This window comes from Cheilinus undulatus, linkage group 3, assembly GCF_018320785.1.
Source record: "Cheilinus undulatus linkage group 3, ASM1832078v1, whole genome shotgun sequence".
Taxonomy (NCBI): domain Eukaryota; kingdom Metazoa; phylum Chordata; class Actinopteri; order Labriformes; family Labridae; genus Cheilinus; species Cheilinus undulatus.
This window is the reverse complement of record NC_054867.1, coordinates 39185256-39207344: the sequence shown is the minus strand read 5'-3', so window position 1 is coordinate 39207344 and position 22089 is coordinate 39185256. Positions and strand designations below refer to the sequence as shown.

The 22089-nt window shown below is 39.7% G+C and overlaps 1 protein-coding gene across 4 annotated transcripts in view; it reads left to right on the top strand.

The window, feature by feature from the left end:
• ppp1r16b (protein phosphatase 1, regulatory subunit 16B) overlaps positions 1–22089 on the top strand; it is a 172435-nt gene that overhangs the window by 1132 nt on the left and 149214 nt on the right. The window lies entirely within an intron of this gene.

Below are 22089 nucleotides of genomic sequence, written 5' to 3'. Positions count from 1 at the left end.
ATGAGAGGAATTTCCTGTTTTCAGTGATGAAAGTTGCAGACAAACACCTGCACTCTGTCTGAATTGCAGAAAAAACACCAGTAATAGGATGGCATCCAGTTTATAATACAGTTAAACCACTGCCAAATTCAAATTATGCAGTATTACCGTCACATGAATAAAAATCGCATTACACAAGAAGCAGCTCAGACCAAGCACGTGCCGGCATGTAGAGTGTGCTCCTGACATGCAGAGCACACGCCTCTACACACGCTTCATTCATTGATTATAAAAAAAGGTTCTTTTACGGGGGCTGAACACAACAATACTTAGCTTTTATTACAGGATGGATCTTTATCTGATATGCTGATATTAACAAATTGATTTTAGCTGACACTCATATCAATATTAAAATGTAGCTGCTGGTTTGAGGGCGCGTCTAGAGCTGATGACACTAGTTGCTCTTCAGGAAGCATTGTTTTGTTCCGCAAACAGAAGACGCAGCATAATTTTGTTTAGCTATCCACTCACATCATGCCCGTCCATGCTGTTGTCCAAAGGTATTTCAAAGTTTGATGAAGCAGTTGCTACTAAAACATGTCTGTGAGGCATCCCCGATACTGTAACCTGGGTTATTAAAAAAATAGCCATGGCATTGCTTTAATTACCATCATGAAGACAGTGCTGCGTAATGAGCGCACTTCATTATAAATGCCTTGAGAGTGTAAGTCTATTTCCACCCACAGCACCATTGTCTGTGTGTGAAGATATTTTAAAAGTGATGTAAGAATTCCTGTTAATGATGTCGGATTAATTTGGCAAATGACAAACCCGCATATATCTAACTGTGCATAAATCCTTTTGCGACGCGCGCCACAGCTGGCACAAGACTGACACCGCGGTATGGTCTTCTCTAGCCAAACCGTTAAATGTGCATCTGTGGCTTTAATGTGTTTCAAGACACCATGATTTTAAAAACACTTAATTTTTTCTTTCAGGGTGCAGATCAGTGATGAGAAGTTATAAAGTTTATTTATAACTCTATGTGCTGCATCCTGCAGCAGCAACACCAGAGACAGTTAAAACCATCAAAAACATTTAAACTCATCTTAATCCCTTTTTATGTGAAGTGTAGATAAAGCTGATCAGTGCTTGTTGATTATTTTAGGCACAGCCAAAAGTCACAGTGGAAAAGCACTATGGGAATCTATGCTGCGACTGTGCATTGAGGATTTTAGCCTCCACATATGAGTGCCTGTTTTGCCCGTTGAGATAAATGACACCCACTTCGTAGGTATTTTGCCTTTATTTGATAGGACAGCTGAAGAGAGACAGGAAACATAGGGAGGAGAATGGGGATGCACGTGTACCAAACATGCACTGAGATCATGAAGCTATCTTGTGACAAGTGTGCAACAATCAATAACTATTATCAAAAAGCATCTGATAATGTGAAGCAGTTTCATTGGCTTTAGATAAGATTTGCTATGTCCCACACATTTGTTTTAATATCTGTTGGCTGTATGGCAGAAACTTTTTTGCTCTGCTTTGCCTATAAGGATAATGTCTTTGGTTTTTTTGTAAGACCTACAAAGAGGCTCAATGCATGTGAAAGAATGGCAAGCTCCGTCCTGCTGTGAGTTGAGCTTTAAGCATTGCATTTAATTTCTTAAATTAATTAATTAATTTCTGATTAACTCCAGAAAGAAAAATTAAGGCATTTTAAAACCGTACGTTAGTGTAGATCGCATTACAACAGGCATTGCCCCAGACCGTTGCCATAGCAAAGCGCCATCAGGTGACTAATGAACCTGTCTAAGTACTTATTCGATAAATAAGGTCTATGGCATGTACAGCAAGTTTCATTGCTTTTAGAGCATCTTCATTCAAAGGCAGTGGTGCTGCAGCTGGAAATGGACAAACTCTTATGGCATTTATTACAGACACGCACATGCTATACATCAGTTTTTTTCATGGCTTTAATTTAAGGGTTACCCTGATTACCCTTTAAGATATATGGATATCATATCATTGTATTACATCTCAACCTTAACTGGCAGTCTTTTGGGATCAAAATCTTGCCTTTGATTTCTGTCTTTTAGATGGAAATAAAAGTCTGATAAATCAGATGACTGTAGTCTCCATTAACTACTCTGAAAAATGACAAGTAAAAATTGTATCATGTTAGATTTAATACATTTTTTTTAGAATGATACAAAATAGAAACGCTGGAAGGTTGGCCATAACAACAGGCCCATTGATTAGTGATCAGAATTTAAAAGACAGTATTTTGTGAAAACAAAATAAAAAATCTTAAAATCTTATCAGCACGACCATGTGGACTCAGCAGTATTAAACTTCAACAAGCTTCTTAGTTCCATGTCAACACCAGAACTGTGCCATTACTGTCTCCCAGTGATGCTGTCTTGTGTTCACTCACACAGAAGACTGAAAACATCCTCAGCTTTGTTTCAGCCTCACTTTGTTAGTCTGCCAGATGTACGCTTTGTTAAGATAGCTGGTGTGTATCCCTGCCTGCCAGTGTTGGCCTTTAAATGTTTGATGTGTGGAGACGTCCTGAGCGCTTTCTCCTGCTGTTCCTCTCACAAACTGCGCCGGCTGTCAGCTCCTGTTGAAAGAAATGAGCTGTTAGAGAGAGATGCTTCAGTCTGCCTCTTCAGGAACACACAAATACAGACATGCATGTTCACATGTGTAGGGAGGAAGTGTATCTGTGCGTAGAAGTAGAAGTTCTGCAGGTCTGTGTGACAAACAAGCATCTAGACTGCGAGGTTGATTATATAAAGCTTGAGCTGTATGCCCAAAGCGATGAGCTGAAATATATTGTGCTCTGACATGTGATGTTCACAAGTGATAACCTGACGATGTTTAGAAGATGCTGGAAGCAAACCGAGACAATGCCCAGTATGATGTGATTGTCCACAGTACCATAATACTGTCAACATTTATCTGTGACATCTGTGAGATTTATTACATTTTGTTCCAATGGCAAATCCTGGAATTCATGGTCATCATCGTTAATCCAACAGGATAGAAAGCTCTGTGGTCTTTACGCCTTAAGACATTCATTCTGGTACCGCAACGGTGTGATAATACATGTCCCTGTCTGTCAACTCACAGTGTGTTTCACAGCAGGAGCTCCACATACTTACACAGTCAGACTTGCTCACACACAGAGCTCTGCTGAGCCTCCATTTTCACCTCCATAACACTTCTGTTACTGCCTCTGAAGACGGCACAAATAGGGGATCACATCGTTCACCCTTTATGCCTCTAAGATGTTCACAGTAAAAAACGTCACAGGGTTGTTAAAAGGTGCTTTGAAAGAAGCTTGAGATATTTCTATAGCAGCAATGTATGGATGTCAGCCAATGAAAAAGGACCAATATCCAGGGGTGGCAATTAATTAATTCCATCTACTCAAATTACTATAATTCAGTAATTTTTTCATGTACTTGTATTTTTTGAGTACATTTTGCAATCAGTACTTTTATTTCTACTGAAGTAAGTTTTGACCAGACTTTGACCAGACTGGTCACTGACTCTGGTCACTGTGCCTTAAGGCTTCAACTTTGCAAAGTTGAACGACAACTCAACGCTGCAGATCCAGCGATGTTCCTCATTGACTGCCTCTAAAGTCAGCTAACTCCCCGCTAACTAGCCACGCTGCTCTGTTTACCTTCCTCTCCCTTGCTTCTCGCATGATGCACATGTGCAGAGAAGTTTTCTGGATGGGTGGAAGAGAGAGAGTGAGCTCACTGCTGTGAGAGATGCATTCAGGGACAATGGGAGAAGCGAAACTCCAGCAAGAAATGCATGCTGACAGCTCAAAACTTCCACATAATTTATACTCGGATATTTGCGATATAGTCATTTCATGCATCGTGGGTGGCAAAAGCCGGGATACAAAGAGTATACTCGGTATATCACCCAGCCTTACATGTCAGAGAACGACATGTTGTACAGCTCACTGCCTCGCTGGCTGCTGGTAATGCCCCAATGCAAAAGCAGAAACCCAAAGACAGCATAAATTCTGTGTTTTTTCATTGTTTATGTGGAGAAAAAGACTGCCAGGAGGAGATAGATTTCTGGTTTTGTCTTCTTCTATGCCTTCTTTTCTTCTTCATCACCGTTTGTTTGTGCTGACAGCGTCCCTAACAGGCAGAGGGCGTAGGTGTTCAGACGGTTTGGTCTATTTGACCAAGAGTAGTGTGAATGCAAACCAGACCAATGAAAAGTGCAACAATAATGCAATTTCTGTTCCAAAATGGACCGAGTCCCCCGGACAATCTGGAGTGAAAACAACCTTAATTTGAGCACACTACTCTTGTACTTTTTCCAGCTCTGCTGACTACACAGTCTTACATAGAAAGAGGGAATGATTCCTCAACACATGCTGAAGCAGCTGTTGTACACAGCAAAAAATGGAGTGGTGAAATATCATCATTAAACATTTAAGAGTTGATTTTAACACCCAGAGTGTAATTTTAGCTCCATTCAAAGTGAAATGGTCACCAGGACTTAAACAATGTACAATCTCTGTTCCTCGTCTGACCTCAGCCATGAAAACTGTACATATAGGCTGGAGAACTCCACAGGTTTTGTTTATATCATCAATACCAAAGATAAAGTGCAAAATACTTTCATTGGTTCTTGCATTATTTATTGGCCACCTCCTGCAGTACAGAGATGTAATCCAGACACATTACCTCAGAAAATATTGCTCCATCGATTTTGTTCCCCTCTGACCCTGAGATGAGTCAGTGTAAACTCTGCAGCTCTGTACATGTTTTCTAAGTTTGTTTTGTTGAAGTTGTACATCTTTTATTAGGGTGCTTGAAAGATTGGCCAGTGAAGTTAAAGATGGCCTTAAAGACCATCTGAAGTTTCCTATTTTTTTGCAAACTCTCAGCAGTGTGAAGAGACAGTCAGCACGCTGACATGCACAGTAACGTTGAGGCATAGTTACAGCTTGATTGGGCCATTTAATAAGACTAATGTCATTTTCTCAGCGTATAAGCAATGGGGAAGAATCTGTTTTTGACAGACGCGTCCAATCAACTTCACAACAGTGGTAAAATGCTCCAACTAGAACAATGCTGAGTAGGGCTGCCACTTTTTATTCCAAAGTTGAACATTCATCCAAATCTGTGGGTCAACATTCAAATCCGAACTGCAATCAGCTGAAGTCAAAATACACAATCTATCAGCACAGCATGACACCTGAAGTCGTTAACCTTTCGATCCAGCAGAGGGCGCTCTCAGTGTAACTTGACCCTTGTGTGCCCTCTTGACCTCAGTAAATAAAGACAGTTAATGCAGTAAGCTTTACTAAGATGGACGGCGTTGATAACAGAGCAATGAACGGACAATGACAATACCGAAACACTCTACAAGCACCGTGTGGAAATATTTTTGTATTCTACACTGTGAATTAGGGCTGATAAATTCACAAAAAGAATCTAATTGCGATATTTTTCCTCAAGATTGCAATTTAATATGCAGTTATCTTTAGGTTCCTCAACTTGTATGTTTTCCAGTAAACTTATATGATGAGGAACCTAAATAGATCATTCTGTATTATAGCATACACAAAATTGGATATAATATTAAAGTAGGGCACAATGATTAAAAACAAATTTTTAATTGCAGATATTTTTGCTTTGGGTTAAAGAGACAGCAGCGAAAATGAAGCGTTTCAGACGGAGGTTAAAATAAGGGTTTTTCAGGACGCCAGTGTGAGAAACATGAGGAGTTTTTTGAGCTGCAAACCATGTGAAGCTACTACATGGGTGTCAGAGAGATGTGTAAAGCCTTGGAAAAAAAGGCATAATACCCCCACTTTGAACTACCACTTTAACAGAGGGTTAAACTAATTACTTATCATTTTTTATGAACACGGTCTTCAAATCCCTGTCTATAATGCTCTTTAATGAACCTCCCGCCCCCAGAGACCGCTGGAGCTTCAGTTAATGGCCGCAGCCTTCCTCTCTGACCCTTCACCAGATATAAACAATGAGAATCCCTGCGGTGGCTAACCTGTTAGCGTCTAGTAAGACTGCGGTACGACAGTTTTCCAAAGTAGTAAATGGAAATAAAGTGGTATGTGGGCTGTCAAGGGTTAAGCTCACGTATGACTACTCACCCGAAGTGAAAAGAGGCCAAATAGCATGATATGAATCTGCAAAAAGGAACGAAGGCGCTAGCGACGCTAGCTTTCAATGGTAGCCACGCTGTAGAGAGTATATCAGGCTAACGTCACTCCCACTCTTCTTTGTGTTCTCTCATCTTTAGACTAGGTTTGACTATCCTAAATATAGATTTACGTTTTATCGACTAGTTTTATATCGCTAAGAACATCCCCAACTAATACTAGCTCAGTTACACACAGACTGTCTCATGTTAGTCTGCGTTGTGTTCATGGTCTACTGCAAACTGTAGGATGGATTTGGATTGGTCACTTGGATCAGCGCTGTCAGTCAGATATCACATCTATTAATTACGCCCATATCGGACCCAATACCGATATTGGATCGGATTTGTCCCGTCCCTAATTTGCAATTAATTGCCCTGCCCTACTGTGAATGCGATTCAGGACATGCAAATGTACATGAAGAGACTCCTCTCTCCCGGCAAAGCAAAAGGCTGCTTTGGTGGATAGACAGGGTGCAGTAGAAGCCTGCTGCTCCAGTCATAAACATCTGTGCATACCGGGAACCTCTGAGCGGGTGTTACCGTCTGCGGGTAATATCTTTGAACATTACGTTTTCATGTCATGTCATTCAAACTGATGGACTTTCCTCTGTAACCAGACAGACTTTGATTTATCTGCTGCATTGATTATTTTACATTCATTTGTGAAATCTTTCAATACAAAGTCTTACGAAAGGGCAGGACTTTTCCAAAAAAAAAAACAAAAAAAAAAAAACACTTCACTTGTGTATGTTTTGCTGTTGCACTCACTGTGCCAATGTCTTTGTTTTCTTCCTGTTCCACTTCCTGCCCCCCCCCCCCCCCGGACATTCAGGATATGATTGCAAACGACCTATTATCCAGGTATGGTAGAGCTTCTTTGAGAAATGTGACATAGTACATCTTTGGCTGGTTTAATTTATTTATATGTGTATTTAAAGTCCAGTATCAGTCAGACTATCACAATAAATCTAATTTAATTTAAAAGGAAAATATACTGTGTGTAGCATCAATGTGGAAATTTACAAAAACAACACCAAGCAAAGACTTCTTTGTGAAAGAAAAGAGATTTTACAAAGAAATTCCATTGCATAGATATCAAAGTATCCCTGCAATTTTTGTTTCTTGACTTCAGATAATACAGGCAGATATCTTCTGTTATATTTGAATTCAAAGGTAACGTCTTTAGCACATAGCTAACCTAATTTTCCAAAGACTCATATTCAGATGGAGCTCAGCTGCATACCTGTTGCAAATATGTCTCTAATGCTCCTTTATTCATCACAGAAGGTATCACAACCGAAGAAATACCGCATCACCCTATTTGGACCGAATCCATACACTTTCACACAATCAGACAGTCAAATTACCACTCCACTCCTCCACGTTACAGCCAGCAGTCCCTCAGACAATAAATCATTAGTGTGTGCACAGTGTGCCGTTAGAATGAGATGAGTGTTTGTGTGAGTGGGCTGGTTGTGATCTCTAAGGAGCCCCTCTGCTCTCCTTCACTGCTCCCTCTCCACTGACGCGCCGCCTCCACAACATATTCTCTGTAGTTGTGTTTCCTAACTGATGTTTAATTATTCCGACACGCTGATTTGGCTGAGCCTCATAAAATATTGAAACAGAAGTGGCCCAGAAGGCGCTCTGAAAGACACCGGCTCGACTTCATCCTTGAAAAACGACGAGTCGCTGTCTGTGACTGACATCAAAGCATGGCAACACAACCGGCACACAACTTCTTTAATGGTATTTCTGTTAAAAATCCTCTTTTCCAGTCCTCGGGGTACTTCAGTTTCTCATGTTAGGGATTGGAAATCTGTCTGCTGACCCCCTGCTGGTAAAGATGTCTCCTCAGAATCTCGCCTAAAACCAGTGGGCTTGTTTACTATCAGAGGGCGATTACACTAGATCAACGTTGTGATTACAGCTAGCGACCAGGCACTGCCTGCTAATCTGCCCTCTAATACTGAGACAGGCAAATCTCAGGGCAGCTACCAAGGCTACTTAGGGGCTCTGTAAGTCCACTGCCCCGTTTCTTCCCCATTTTGTAACCAGTCTTCTTATACTTGTTGAGCCCAGCCTTCTGATGTTTTATAAATGGCTCAGTTGATGGCGTAAAAAGTCACAAAACTCATTTTAAAACAAACATTCATAGTAATAGGATCATTATCACGGCCTTCCATTTGTTTCTATTAATGTGTGCCACTGCCTGTATATCTAATGGACAGTGCGTCTTGGCAAATTGAAGCCAAAGAACCTGCTATGACATATGCTGACTGGAGCCAAGACATGCAGAAACAAAATGGCTGGTTGAACTGCAGATTTGACACCGTGCTCTTCGTCAAACTGAAACAAACATTAAAGTTGTGAATAAAATGTCAAAGATCCTTCAGGCCTGAACAGCCCACAGCCATACGGGCTAATGTGACGGTTTAAAATGATTTTCAGCTAGTTTATCCTGACATTTTAAGCTTTCTTTGTACAAAATGTGCACTACACAGATCACTGCTGTAAACTTTTGGACTGGTGTCCATTTTTGGCACTGGCGTCCAGTGAGTTTCTTCCCGCTTTTCCTGTCAGACGCTGTAATGACAAATGCAAACCGTCCATACTATAGGGAGAGTACTCTGGCTTCACTCCCAGGCAGTTGTTTCTACATCCATCTTAATATCAGTCAATGGTTTATGCTGACGATGTTGTGACTGGACATTTCAGTGTGCTGGTATCTGGTTTGAATTGCGCCCAATTAAATCCAGCGGGCTTGTTTAAAATTCTTTGTATTGTTCCTGAACTGTTTTTTTTTTGTTGTTTTTTTTTTAGATGTGTAATACTTCCATGATCAGCGGACATGCTGGCTGATCCCCTGCTGATCAATGCTGGGATATCTGAACCCCCTGTGTGATCGCTCACAGAGAGGATAAAACCACAAACGACTTTGTTCTGAGTAAAAGCTTCAGCATTGTCCTATTCAATCAATGCTCTTTGTGCTTGTGTGCGTATTTGCTAATTCGAGTGGCTCTTAATTTGTAAATTGTAGGTTTAAATACATCTCTTCGAAGTTTTAGATAAATGTAAAAGATTACAGCCTCCTGTGTGACTTCAAACAATGTTCAGATCAGTCAAAAGAGCATTTTAATCTGAAATGTATTAGACATTTGAAAGAATCTCATACATAATCGTGGACTGAAAACAGATCTCAGTGGAACTGCCATGATCATGGGATTTGCTTTAATTTGTGTTGTGCTTTTGCAGAGATGTCAACCTAAGTGGATTTAAGAGGCAATTTGCAATTCAGATCAATAGCAAAGCACCAGATGTAATCAAATCAAAACTTTGTCAGATCATTAAACATCCAAGTGTGATTACAGAAATGAACCAGTGCTCATCGTTTATGGAGATTTTTTAACTAATCATTCAGTTGATGCATGACAAAATTAAACAGCAGCTATTTAGAAACTTTACGGTCATTTTTTTCTCCTAAATAACAAATATTTTCAATTTACAGCTCATTATTTTAAATTTGTATATTTTAGGGTTCAGATCAGTTTAAATTTAATCATTTGAATTCCTGGTTAGACCTCTGGTTTCAGGAAATTATAATCACCAATAAAATTATCATAAATAAAACCAATTATTGTTAGCTGGAATACCAATCTGACCCTCAGACTGTTCAGTTGAATATGTCACTAATTACTCGTGACTCATAAAATAATACAAGCCCTCTAGTCAAAATAGAAATGTGAAATAACTCATTCATTTCAGCTTTTACTTAGACCTGCATACATTTGCTTATCTAGGGCAGAAGTATTTATGTCTGTGAATTTGTGAGGGCATTGTGGGTAATGTTGTAAGGCCATGGCGAAGGCTGTTTACGTAATGCCAATATTGGATTTTTATAGGATTTTAGCATAATCTGGTGCAGTACTTTAATTCTTCAGGATTAACCCAGATTTACCCTCACTGTGCAGCTTCATATCAACAAAACTTCCTTATGTTGTTTCACTTTTTTTTTTAAATCAAAGTTTACATGTTGATTTTCATTGAAGCCAATCTAGCCAATGAGTCACCTCAGTGGTAGTGCCAAGCAGTAGATGTGCATTTCAAGGAATTCTGCATTAATTTGTGCTGATTTTAACCAGAAAAAACCCACTATATTTCCTTTGGCGTTGCTAAGCTGAATAGATTTTTTAACTGATCATTTACATAAAAATGTCCTGTGCTGTTGGTTTCTAACCACCTCAGTTGAGTCATTGCGCATTACTGCTTTCTTCTTCATTTGTGGTTTTGCATTACAGCCACTGTGTGGTGATGCTGCTGCAAACAAGAAGTGCTTTATTGGCCAAGTATACTTACACAACAAGGAATTTGACTCCGGCTAGCTTTGCTCTCAGTGTACAGGAATGAAACCTTAAATATAAAAAAGAAATAACACTCAAAGACATATAACATATGAAGATGCAAACATGTACAAGCTTGTGTTAAGTATTTTTGTAGTATACAAGTCTGTGTGCATTGATAGTATGGTTGCAAGATGTTCTAAGGGTGCAAGATAATGACTGCTGAGTGGTCATCAGAGTGACTGTGACTGTTCATTAATGCCGTATAGTATAAAAACTTGGCATCGTGTTCGTAAAGCATAGTATGTTGCTGAGTCAAAGCAATGGTCTCATTTAAACAAGAGTCTGCCTCAGCTTTGTTGCATATATAGTTACTCTTTGGGCATTATTTTTGGTGCTGCATATTTCTTTGTTAAAACCTAAAATCTTGTGCTGACACCACCAATCAGAGTCAGTCAAGTGTGCTGTGAACAGGAAGTTAGCTCATAGAATATACGGCCTGCACCCGGTGCTCAGGAAGGCGTTGGAACGAGGGGGAGGTTTCTTCCTCACATTGTTTTGGAAATCACAGTCAGCCTCTGTGCTTTGGTTTAAACTCAGCACATGGCTACTCATGTGCATAATAAAAGTACGCCCTGTATCATATAAAAGCAAGAGATGTTCTCCTCATACAGCTCATAGTAAATTGAGTCTATACCAGACCATCCCATAAGGAGTCATGCTTTCATTCTGCTCCTCTCGTGAGCAAAACGTCTGAGATAAGGCGAACACATCTGTTGATCTTCAAAGGTGAAATTCAGGCAACATTGAAAGAGTTGAACTAGTGTGTATGTGGTCTTTTGAAGGCTTTTTTTATGAATTCTCCCTCAGCTGTTTGAGATGAGGCCTTTAATGTCTGCTCTTCTCTGTCTTCCATCTCCATCTGCTCCCATTGGTCCACTCTCTTGTGCTTGGCTGTGCCTGGTCGTGCCAAGGCTGCAGTTCAAGTGTGTGCGCCTGTGTGTTAGCGTGTGTGTAAATAGTTTGTGGCTTGTGCCCTTGCTGCTGTTTCTTCTGTATCTGCAGAGGAGGGCATAGATCTGTCCTTATGTGCCATTTTTCTGCCTTTTTTTCTCTTTGCACCGCAGTTTGAAACCCCCACAATACACACAAGCACACATTCCTGCTCCCTCACACTAAAACACACACTCTACACTCTCAGTTAACCGCTAATGTTTCTCCCATTAAGGTTTTATAAACTAGTGAGACCTGATGCTCTTCAGCTCTGATTCATTCCAAAGCTTAAACATCTGTTTCTGTTTAAATAATGAGCACATGTTTGTCTGAGAGATCACTTCAAAGATTCCTCAAAGCAGACCGAATGTTTTAAGTGTTTTAGTGTCTAGACATGGAGATGGTGATCCTGCTGCTTGCTAACTGATCTGCACCAGTACCAGCATTGATTTCAGGGGGGTCAGCTGCTTCAGCCCAACTCTGTTCATGCAGGTTGTGGCTGCATCAGTTTGAACTGGTTTCATGGTCAGTTCTCTGCTGCTAGTTGTGACCTTTCTGAAAGAGTTTTCAATGACTGTCAGCAGGATGTCATGTAAATCATGTTAAAGGCTGTTAAAGACATGATGTATAATGCAACAAGTGTTAGTTATTTGATATGGAGCCCCAGTGTCTTGTGAAATGTCCACTGAACATTGTGGGTTGTGTGTGTTTCTGCAGTTTTTGTTTCTGTTTCTCAAGAATTATTACCATTACTTGAAAAGAAAAGCATGAGGCATGCATATCCCATAGATCCATGTAATTCTGCATGGGTGCAGGAGCCATAATCTCTATGCTTTTATTTAAGGTTTCATTCCTTGTCTGAGTTTATCGTGTACATCTGTAGCCCAATTGAAGTGGGAAGTGATACCTCTCAATCGCGCTTACATATGCGACTAATGTTCGTACAACTACAGATACACACATGAAGCCTCCTAGTGTCCAAAACAAGTCACTGGCTTTGTACTACAGTAAAACTTCCAAAAATCCTCTGAACTTTTCAGCAGTTTTAGTCTCGCTGCCTGCAGCCGTCTCTGAAACAAAACTCATCAAAAACAAAAAGCCACAGACTGAGAAACAGCTGCGTTATCATCTTGATGTCTCTCATTGACCTTGTGTTGACTGTCATTGCAGTTTTGCACAGTCTTGCTATGACAATCCTTCCTACACTGAGGAGGTACAATCAAATTATACTCTGCACCAAAACCCTGTGGAGTGAGGCCAGGTCCACATATGAAAGTGCAGCTTCAGTCCTGAGGGTGATGATCTGAATCTGTAGCCTGAGGGTAGAGGGTTGTATTTACTCTGAAGTGTCTCTGAGGTTGCATGTTGTTCCTTTAGTTCTGTCCTTCTGTTGTAAATGCTGATTAGTGGCTTTTGCTTCAGTCCTAGTATTTCTCTCTTTTGGCTGGTTGTTGGTTTTCATCTTTTCTCCTGACCAGCATACTCATCATCATTGTTGTTTTTCAATTATAATAAATTTGCATATTTCATCTATTTGCACATAATTCTTTTATTTTGTTGATGTCCATTAAAATTATCTGGACTTTTGTGTGAGCTTTGAATAAAAAAGTGACAGTTCAAACTCACATAAGGCTCTCAGCAGTGCTTTTAAATCTTTTAGTCACTACATGGAAAAAACATGAAAATGGGACATAAAAGTTTTACCTTTTTTTTTTTAAACAAGGTTTGTCTGATGATAACCTTGGGTCGCTCCAATTTCCCTGTTTCCTGCTAGTCTGCCTGTAATTGTCTCTTTAGTTATACCAGCAAGCTCTGTTTGCATGAGTCTTTGCTTATCTAAGTGCAGGTGGTGACAGCCATTGTGTGAACATGTTGTCAGTGCCTGTTTAGATGTGTGTATCTATTTATGCAGTAAAGGAGAGGAGAGAGAGTCTCGTGTAAGTATTCTGTTTGATTAATGAGGCTGGTGATGTCTGCCTGCATTTAGAGAGGGAGGAGGAAGATACATCTTTTTATCTTACTACCATAATTGGAGAGCTGTCTGTATGTCTGTCTTGATTAGCAAACCTACCTGTTGCTCCAAATGTCATTCATACCTTTCAGAGGACTTCTTGGGTATACTGGTTCAAAACTGGAACCGTGACAAAATCATAAATATGTACAGATTTTGTTTGTGCTGTTGCTCTCTTGTACCAGATGTCTTTATGCCTGTTAAAGAAGATGTAAACAGACGTAAAACTCGGCAACACATCTCTACAGGAGGGAGCTGTCCATAGACTCTGAACTGTGTTTAACCTCTCATTCACAAAAGCATCAGATAATGCTTTGTAAGTAGTCTCTTTTTATTGTCTCTCAATTTTATGACGACATAAGTACAGCGATAAAGCTAACGAGGCTAGTTTAGCTTCCTAGGCTAATATAGCTTCCTTGTTTTGTTTTGTTTTGTTTTTTGCTGCTGTTCTTGCATGAAAATGTCTAAAGTCCAAATATTAAGATCGTTTTGTGAAGCAGAGCATGTTTGCAGCTGCTGAAGAGATTTTGAGGTATTTGAAAGAACGATAGCAGAATATGAGGAGCAACTCTACCGATCCAGACAGATGCAACATAAACAATCAGCTGTTGCACAGAGCAGGTTTTTTCTTTTATTTTAATTTTCAGATACCACCTAATTACAGAGAATTCCCTCAATATTAAGAGAAATTACTCAATTATTGTTACATCATTTCTAGGTAAATACTTCTGTTTTGTTACAGAGGTATTAATAAAATGTGAACTTATAACTAGGAAAATTTACACCTTATTCTTGAGAAATTCACTTACTGCATTTTGCACTACAATTTCTTTTAAATATATTTAAAAGTGTGAAGGGATTTTCTTCTTTGTGTCAGAACGTACTGATACATATGAAGGTAAATTAGGGATGCTATAACAAAAATGAAAAAGAAAATAAAAGGAGTCATTTATTTTTGAGAAAGACAACTTGACAATTTCAAGTTTATCTAGTTTATTTAATTTTATTTCTAACAGGAGTATGTGATGAACATTGTTAGAGAAAACTGTTACCATTATTATACCATCACCAGAGATAGCTTATAGTTTATCTTTAATCTGCAGACCAGACTGCGGCTTTTTCTGCTTCTTTTCTGTCCAAATGAAGTAGTCAAAGTTCAATACTTTGATACTTTTTCTACATGCTTCAAACCAGTGGTTTCCAACTGGTTCAGCATCAGCACCCACCACTCTGTCTTACAACAAATCATGACCCAAGTTTCCAAAAATGATCAACAGCGCATCAGTTAATTGAATATGTTGCAGTTTGGAGCATGATGGCACTGAAATACATGATATGAAAAAGAAAAGAGATCAAACTGAAATGCTTTATACCCTCTTTCCCCATCATTATGTGAAAAATTTTGCCAATTTTCCAGAGATCTTGAGAAATTACTTAAATTATAATGTGAACGGTAGCTTTTTCATTGCAACAAAAGGAGATAAATTAGTTGAAATGTTGATTAAATGTTTAAATGTACCCAATTTAACAGTAAAACAAGGTAGAATTAAATGGTATTGATGCAGACCTCAGGACTTCTGCCACCTTTTTTTTTTTTTTTTACAGACACCCTGTTGCACCCCACTGAAAACTATTCAGCAACGTTCAGTAGAAGCAAAAGTACTGAATTTTACAGAAAAAGCAGATATACAGTCACATTTAAACCTAAGGAGAGAATAACAGTGAGCTGTTGTTAATTGATGTCACAGCAATTCTGCTCTAATAAAGTAATTAACATACTCATATGCATGCACAGACATGTTCAGGATTTTGTTTTATTGATGCCTCTTTCTGCCTGCTGCTTGCCTCTCTCCTCTCTGCCCTCTGTTACAGCCAACAGCCCTGCTGAATGTTTCATCCACTGGCAGAGGTCGCGACTCGTTTTAACTGAAAATTCTTTGTCATTGACGGATTTTTGGGAAGGATGACAGAGAATTTGGACCGGCTGGAATGATGAGGATGAGCTTGCGTTTCTGCACATGCACTCAGATGCATAGACCTTTTCCATTCTGCACACATGGACTATCAAGGAGGTTATCTTATCTTTCAAAATCTTGTAGCCAGTGGGAGCTATCACTGACTTCAACACTGTAGATTAGTGAAGCACGTCCAGTTGTAACTCGCTGAGATAAGGTGTATTGCTACCCACCTGGTGTTGTACGGAGACAAAAATGGTCGTCCAGTGAGAGGTCCTAATTGTGTAAATGTGTTGAATGTGGCCTTGCATGTTTCACAGTGAAACTGTGCTGAAACATATCTGATATCATGAGTTGTGCTTTAGCATTTTTTTCTACTAGATTCACAAATGTATATATTTTTTGAAATAAGAACTGAACCGAGACCATATTGAAGGTTTGTCTTTTCTCCGGCATGAGATTTGGAAGAAGTGCTCATATTTCATACGAACTGTCCCAGGTTCTTATTGAACTGCTGGTGTAAATCAGCCTCAGTTATAGCTGTGCTAAATCAGAAATCAAGAACCTGAAGAAAGCAGTTTCTAGATCAGCTCTTACTTTTGATGTAAAGTTATCAGAGTCTGTGTTGTAGAAGTGGAACTTTTCTTTTTGACCTGTCTTGTCTGCATGTGAACTGAACCTTGAGTGACATATAAGCCTGCACAGCTTACACTCAGAGAATCTCCAAACCATCCTAGGATGAACAGACTGCGGAGATCAACTGTTCCCCCCGTCTGCTTTCTCCCAGCTTTAGCTTCCCTGACACTAACAAACCCCGACAGATCTTTGTCTTGTCGTGGTGTAGTAAAAAAGCTCTAACTCCGCACACGCCTGAAGATAAGTTGGACAGTGCCGGCTCACCGTGCACCCTTCTCACTGTAGTAGTGGATTAGAAGTGACACTGACTGCAGGCTGGCTGAGTCTAAGCCCTGTTTACTCTCCCTGGATCTTAGCTGGGGACTCAAGCCATCATTAGGCAGTGAAATGACTCAACCGAGGGACAGAGCTGCAGACAGGGAGAGCAAGAGAGCAGACGAAAAAGAGTGGGAGTTCAGAAAAGAAAGGAACAGAAGATCAGAGGATGTTTCTGAAATCGCCGGAGATCCAGAGAACCGGATGACTGCAGCCAGGGGGGTTGTTCGAAACCTGGAGGCAAGGGCGTGCTGTGGTCAAACCCTTTTAGAAATAAACAGACAGATTGGTCTAAAATAAACATGAATCAGTCGAGTCAGTGCAGAGCAGATGGACGAGTAAACCCCACCCAGAAACAGGACAGTAAAGCAGGCTCTAAACACGGGCTGGTGCTGCTGTTGTGTAGCAGAGAGGCTGCAGGCCAAGTTTTCCCCCGCACTGAGGTTAAGGCCGGCTGTAAAACCATGCACACAAACCAGGTCACACATGTACCAGGCTCTGGAGTGCTTTCTGAAAGCTGTAAATATGAGACCCTTTTACACAAGACAGTTTGGAGGCGATTTCAGTGCAATCAGGTCCTAAAATCCTGGAATTGCTCTTCACACAGGCTACAGACTGAGATTGTAAGCAAACCTTTCTAGATAAACACAAAACAATACAATTTCTAAAATTTAAAGAGTGGGGTGCATGCGTGAAAGCAAAATTCGGAATAATTCACCTGGTGTGATCCCCTGTTCAGGGGTGTCTAGGACACAACACACTACAGGCACATATCCCTGAAGTCCCAAGCAGTCACAACGACTAGTTTTCTAAACTTTAACAAAGTGATTTAAAAGAGGTTTTCAGACTTTGTTTACCTGACCACAATAAAGGCCCACTGAAGTCTTCCCTCACTTTAATTTCATCCAACACAGAGAGGCAGCTCCTTCTCCAATACAAAATAACAGGATAGGGCTTTCAGTTTTAAACAGAAAGGTGATGCGACTATCAAGTTTGTCAGCATCTGAACTAGGTGAACAGGGGAATTTAAAATAGCCACAGTTACCAGAATGAAGACATTGCTGTGTAATGAGCGCATATAATAAAATCCTGACATGCAGTGGCTGCGCTGCGATCCGCCGGTGAATCGGACTGCTGAGAAAATTACTCCCCCCTTTGTTGATCAGAGCAGTTTTACTGCCCGCGCTCCAGTCCGGCACTGGCGTGTTCATGAATCGCCACTCTGCTGCGCTTCGCTGGTCTACTTTTAGCGCTGGCCGCTGCCAAACCATGTCAGTCCCCATTGAAAACAAAGCTCCAAACAGGAAGTCACAAGCGTAGAATATCCAGTTCTTTCAAAAGACAACACAGTAGCTCAATATTTTGACACAAATTTCAGGTCAAAGCAATATTGCACCTTTTGCGATTTGAAAATTGCAGCAGGCCATATTGTGATCTCACTTTCGATCAATTGCCCAGCCCTAACTGTGAGTTGGTTTATACAATGATGGAGTGATTAACTGGCCTTACCTGTTGTTAAAGGGCCTTTTTTATCAGAGCAATGCCACATTTCTTTATTAAAACAAGAGCACACAGTCACAGTGAAAGTTTTAAATGATGGAAAAGATGTTTTTGCTCTTTTCCCAACCTTTCTTGGCATGAGTTTGCGATCATTAGCGATGGGTACTCCTGGATAAGTGTTTTTAACTCAATCTACCTGAAATTGTAACCTGATAATGCTGAAAACTGGAGGTAAATTGAGGGAAGCTTTAATGGGTTTAAATACCCTCAGCAAACCCCTGTTAGACCATGTTTATAGACTATTAGCTGCCCACACATCAGCTCCCCCTGACTTCTTGCAGACATCTTACTACAGAGCTAACAGAAAAAGACTGAGGCGAGGTGGACAGGTTTAGTTCATTGTGCTCACACATGTATCTCCTTCACACAGTGCCAAATTATTCAAAGGTGGAGTGCATGTGTGAAACAGGTTTTGGTCATTACGACTACACCTGCACACTGCTGATGTAACAGAGAGCAACAGACCCATGATGTGCAGGTAAAATAAAAGCCTTCCATCTCTATAAAGAAGCATCCAAAGGAATAAAAGCAGCCAAATGGAGACCACAGACTCCCATAACAACAAAGCAGAGAGAGAAGAATAATTAAACAGGTTTTTGGACATGGCAGGGCATAGATCTTTACTGCACTGTGCCTTCTGGGGAGAAAAGGTGAATAATATTCCTTTAAAGTCAGCCTAATGGACTGTGAGACATGAATACAGATGACTGAGTCCTAGAGGAGAAGATTTAAGCTTCTTACACAGAGGAAACCTGCAGCTGGGAAAATAAGATGTTCACATTAGTACAGGAGTTCATACATGGGTCTGCTTTTGTGCTCTCTTTCATGTCTTTGACCACATGATGCTGCTGTGTTGCAAGAGGCAAGAGGTGGTGTGTGGCTCATGAGATGAGACAATGCAACTGGTCAAATTTGGTATCAGTTGCCACATTGCAGGGGATCATCATTTTTCATGTTATTCTCGTTTTGTTGAAGAAAATCCTATACATGAACAAGAAAAGAAGGATTTTTTTTTCTAAAAATGTAAAGAAAAGTCACTTGAATGTTTGCATAATGTGTAAAGCATAAATGAAGTACCTAGCTTGTATTTTGACAAATTTCAGGTTAAAGACTGTGCGATTTGAAAATTGCAGCATGCCTTGTTATATAATCTAATTTGTGATTAATTGCCCAGCCCTAGTTCAGGCACAACTAATAATCTGTTACTTTATCTTCTTGTTCTTTTATTTTATATCTGGCATCTAAAGTAGGGAATTATAATGATGAATAATTGTCTTTATCTGGTATCCCGATGTCTATAAAGGGCCAGTGAAGTATTTTAAAAAGCTTATTGAAATGTGCTCAAAATAATATTTTTGGCAAATTTGATGTGTTTTAATCAACTAATTACAACATAAAAACAGCACTAATTAGGGCTTAAATTTCCAAATATTTTGATATGAATGAAATGTGTTGTTTGGGCAGGGAATGTATTAATCAGAAACTCGTCAAAGGAAAACAAATGATCAGAAATCTAAAGCCTTCACTGAAAAGCAGTGTTATGTTTTATTAAGTGACCATGTTAACTGGTGACTTTTTTGCTGAAAGTGTCAGCAGTTGTCGTAGTGATAACACCATTAAAACACTGAACGTTTTCTGTTATGTATTATATATGCTAAGTAAATATGAATTTAATGAAAAACTAAACAAAGGGCTCTTTGAGTCTCTAATATCTGCAAGTCACCCATGCGCATTTGACAGTCACCAGTTAACATGGCCACTGGTTAAACCGTAACACTGGGCTTTGACATGAAACAAATAATAGATCAGTTATTTTTACTGTCCATGCTGTTCAGCAGTTGTTGGCTGGTATTCACCTAGATGAACGTGTCTGTATGATGTGAATTTGGTTATATGTACCATTCCTGAAGCAGATTAAATTATTTTAGTTTGGCACAGATATGTCAGGTTAGGCCTCATCTTACCTGTAGAATCCAAAATGAGTCTCCAAACTTTTATTTAGGGGAACAGGACATGGCTGTGTGTAGGCAGTACGTCAGTTTGTCTGACAAATATTATCGACACAAAGATCTAGCACTGCTAATGCTAACAGCACAGCTAATGAGCCATACACCTCCTGTTGCAGCTGTGTCTGTGACATCACACAGGAACTACTTGCAGGGGTTCTAGGATATATTAAAGTTTATTTGAAAATATTAGTTCTTGGACATTTTAAATTGATTCAGGATTAATATATGCAATTCTGACAAAGTCTTGCTCATTCTTACGGCTGGATTTATGCTAATTTTAGTGAATGTGTAAGTGAAATATGCCTGATAACACAGCAAAGGCATATTAAAAATTCACAACTCGAAAAAAAAACAGTTTTTCACGAATTGATTGGCACCACTGGCTCTTATTCTGATGAACAGTTTGACAATGTTTATTCATACTAACTAAAGTCTTCTTCCAGCATCTTAAACATGTGTTTTTCTTTCCTCCTTTGCCCTATACTGTAGTTATTTGAAGCATCAATTTCTTAAACATCAGTTTCATTATTATAAAAAAACTCCTTTTTCTCTTATATCACTGGCATACTTCTGCAACATCAGACTACCATGCAAGGAAACCTACATTTCTTCTTGCATGCTTTGCCCGGGGCTTCTTTTCTCTCCACTGAGCTGTGAAAGAAGCCTCATGATAATCTCACTAGGTCTCCCACTATGAAATTACAGTGTCTTACATAAAATAATCAGCTTCTGTTTGCACACAAAGAAAAACCATCGAAATAGAACACATACAGGTCAAGCTGCTAATTGGAAAAATCCCCAACACATCCAAACTCTTGACAGGATTTCCTCTAGAAATGGTTAAGGGGCCGATTATGATTATCTGTTTGGTCATCTTGTGTTTGCAGACGCCCGTTTTACTCTGGCTTTTGTTTTATCCTCTTTGTGATAACGTTTAATCCTCTGACTTTATGGAGCAGATCCTGACCTCATGGCCAGCTAAAGTTTATCTCTGGTTGGTACATTGCGAGATTTAAACCCCACTTTGAATGCAACTTGGATTTATGTTACAGGCTTCTACAGAAGATAAGACTTTCCTCTATAAGAAACTTTGGCTATGCAAGTGAAGATAAACAAGGAGCTTATGAGATGTCCACAGTCAGAGTGCTCTAAATCCTCCAGTTTACACACAGGCTGCATGCTGGGTAATGGGAGGATCCAGCTGATATCAACAATCTGCTGGTCTGGTCAGGGTGGAAACTTGGTTATTAATGTTAGAATTATTTGATAGTTTTGTACCTCTTTATATATAGAGCATGTCATGGAAAATGTCAGCTTTAATAGGGATGCACAGAGGCGTATCAGCTGAATTCTTATGTTAAACATCAGTAGCGATATTGGCCCTAATTTTCACATCTCTATACCTAATGATTATTTGTGCTGTACACTGAAAAAAAATAAATCATAACCTTTTTTCAAGATTCCTCAGGAGGGTGGCTGGGCTCAGCCTTGGAGATAAGTGATGCGATCAGACACCCAGAGTAAGCTGCTCCTTTGCATCAAACAAGGGCCAGTTAAAGTGGTTTGGACATCCCAGGAGTCCTCCTGGTCTCCTCCCTGCAGAGGTCTTCCAAGTACGGCCAACTGAAGGAGACCCAAAGGCAGACCCAGAACTCTCTGGAGCTATTATATATCCTTTTGGACCTTGAAAGCCCTACAATCCCCCTAAAGAAGCTGGAAAATGCTGCTGACTTTCTTTGACTTTCTCAAAATGCATAAGTGTAAGAACATAGGTGGATGGATGCTGTCTTTTCAAAGGCCAAGGCTGTGATTTAGAAGATTTTTCAGCTCGCATGTAAACATCTATTTCTTTTGCATGGAAAATGTAGTTTAAATAGACTCTGTCACTCTTTGACTATAGCAATTTTCAGTCAGAACTTGTACCAGTTTTCTAGAAAATTGCCTCAACACTTTAAATGTTTTTAGGGTAAGGTGATGGATTTTTTTTTCATGGAAAGCATTATTAAATTTATGCTTACTACAATGAGTAACTTTGCTTTTTGCTTCAAGTGGAAATATCTGCATACTTTCCAAAT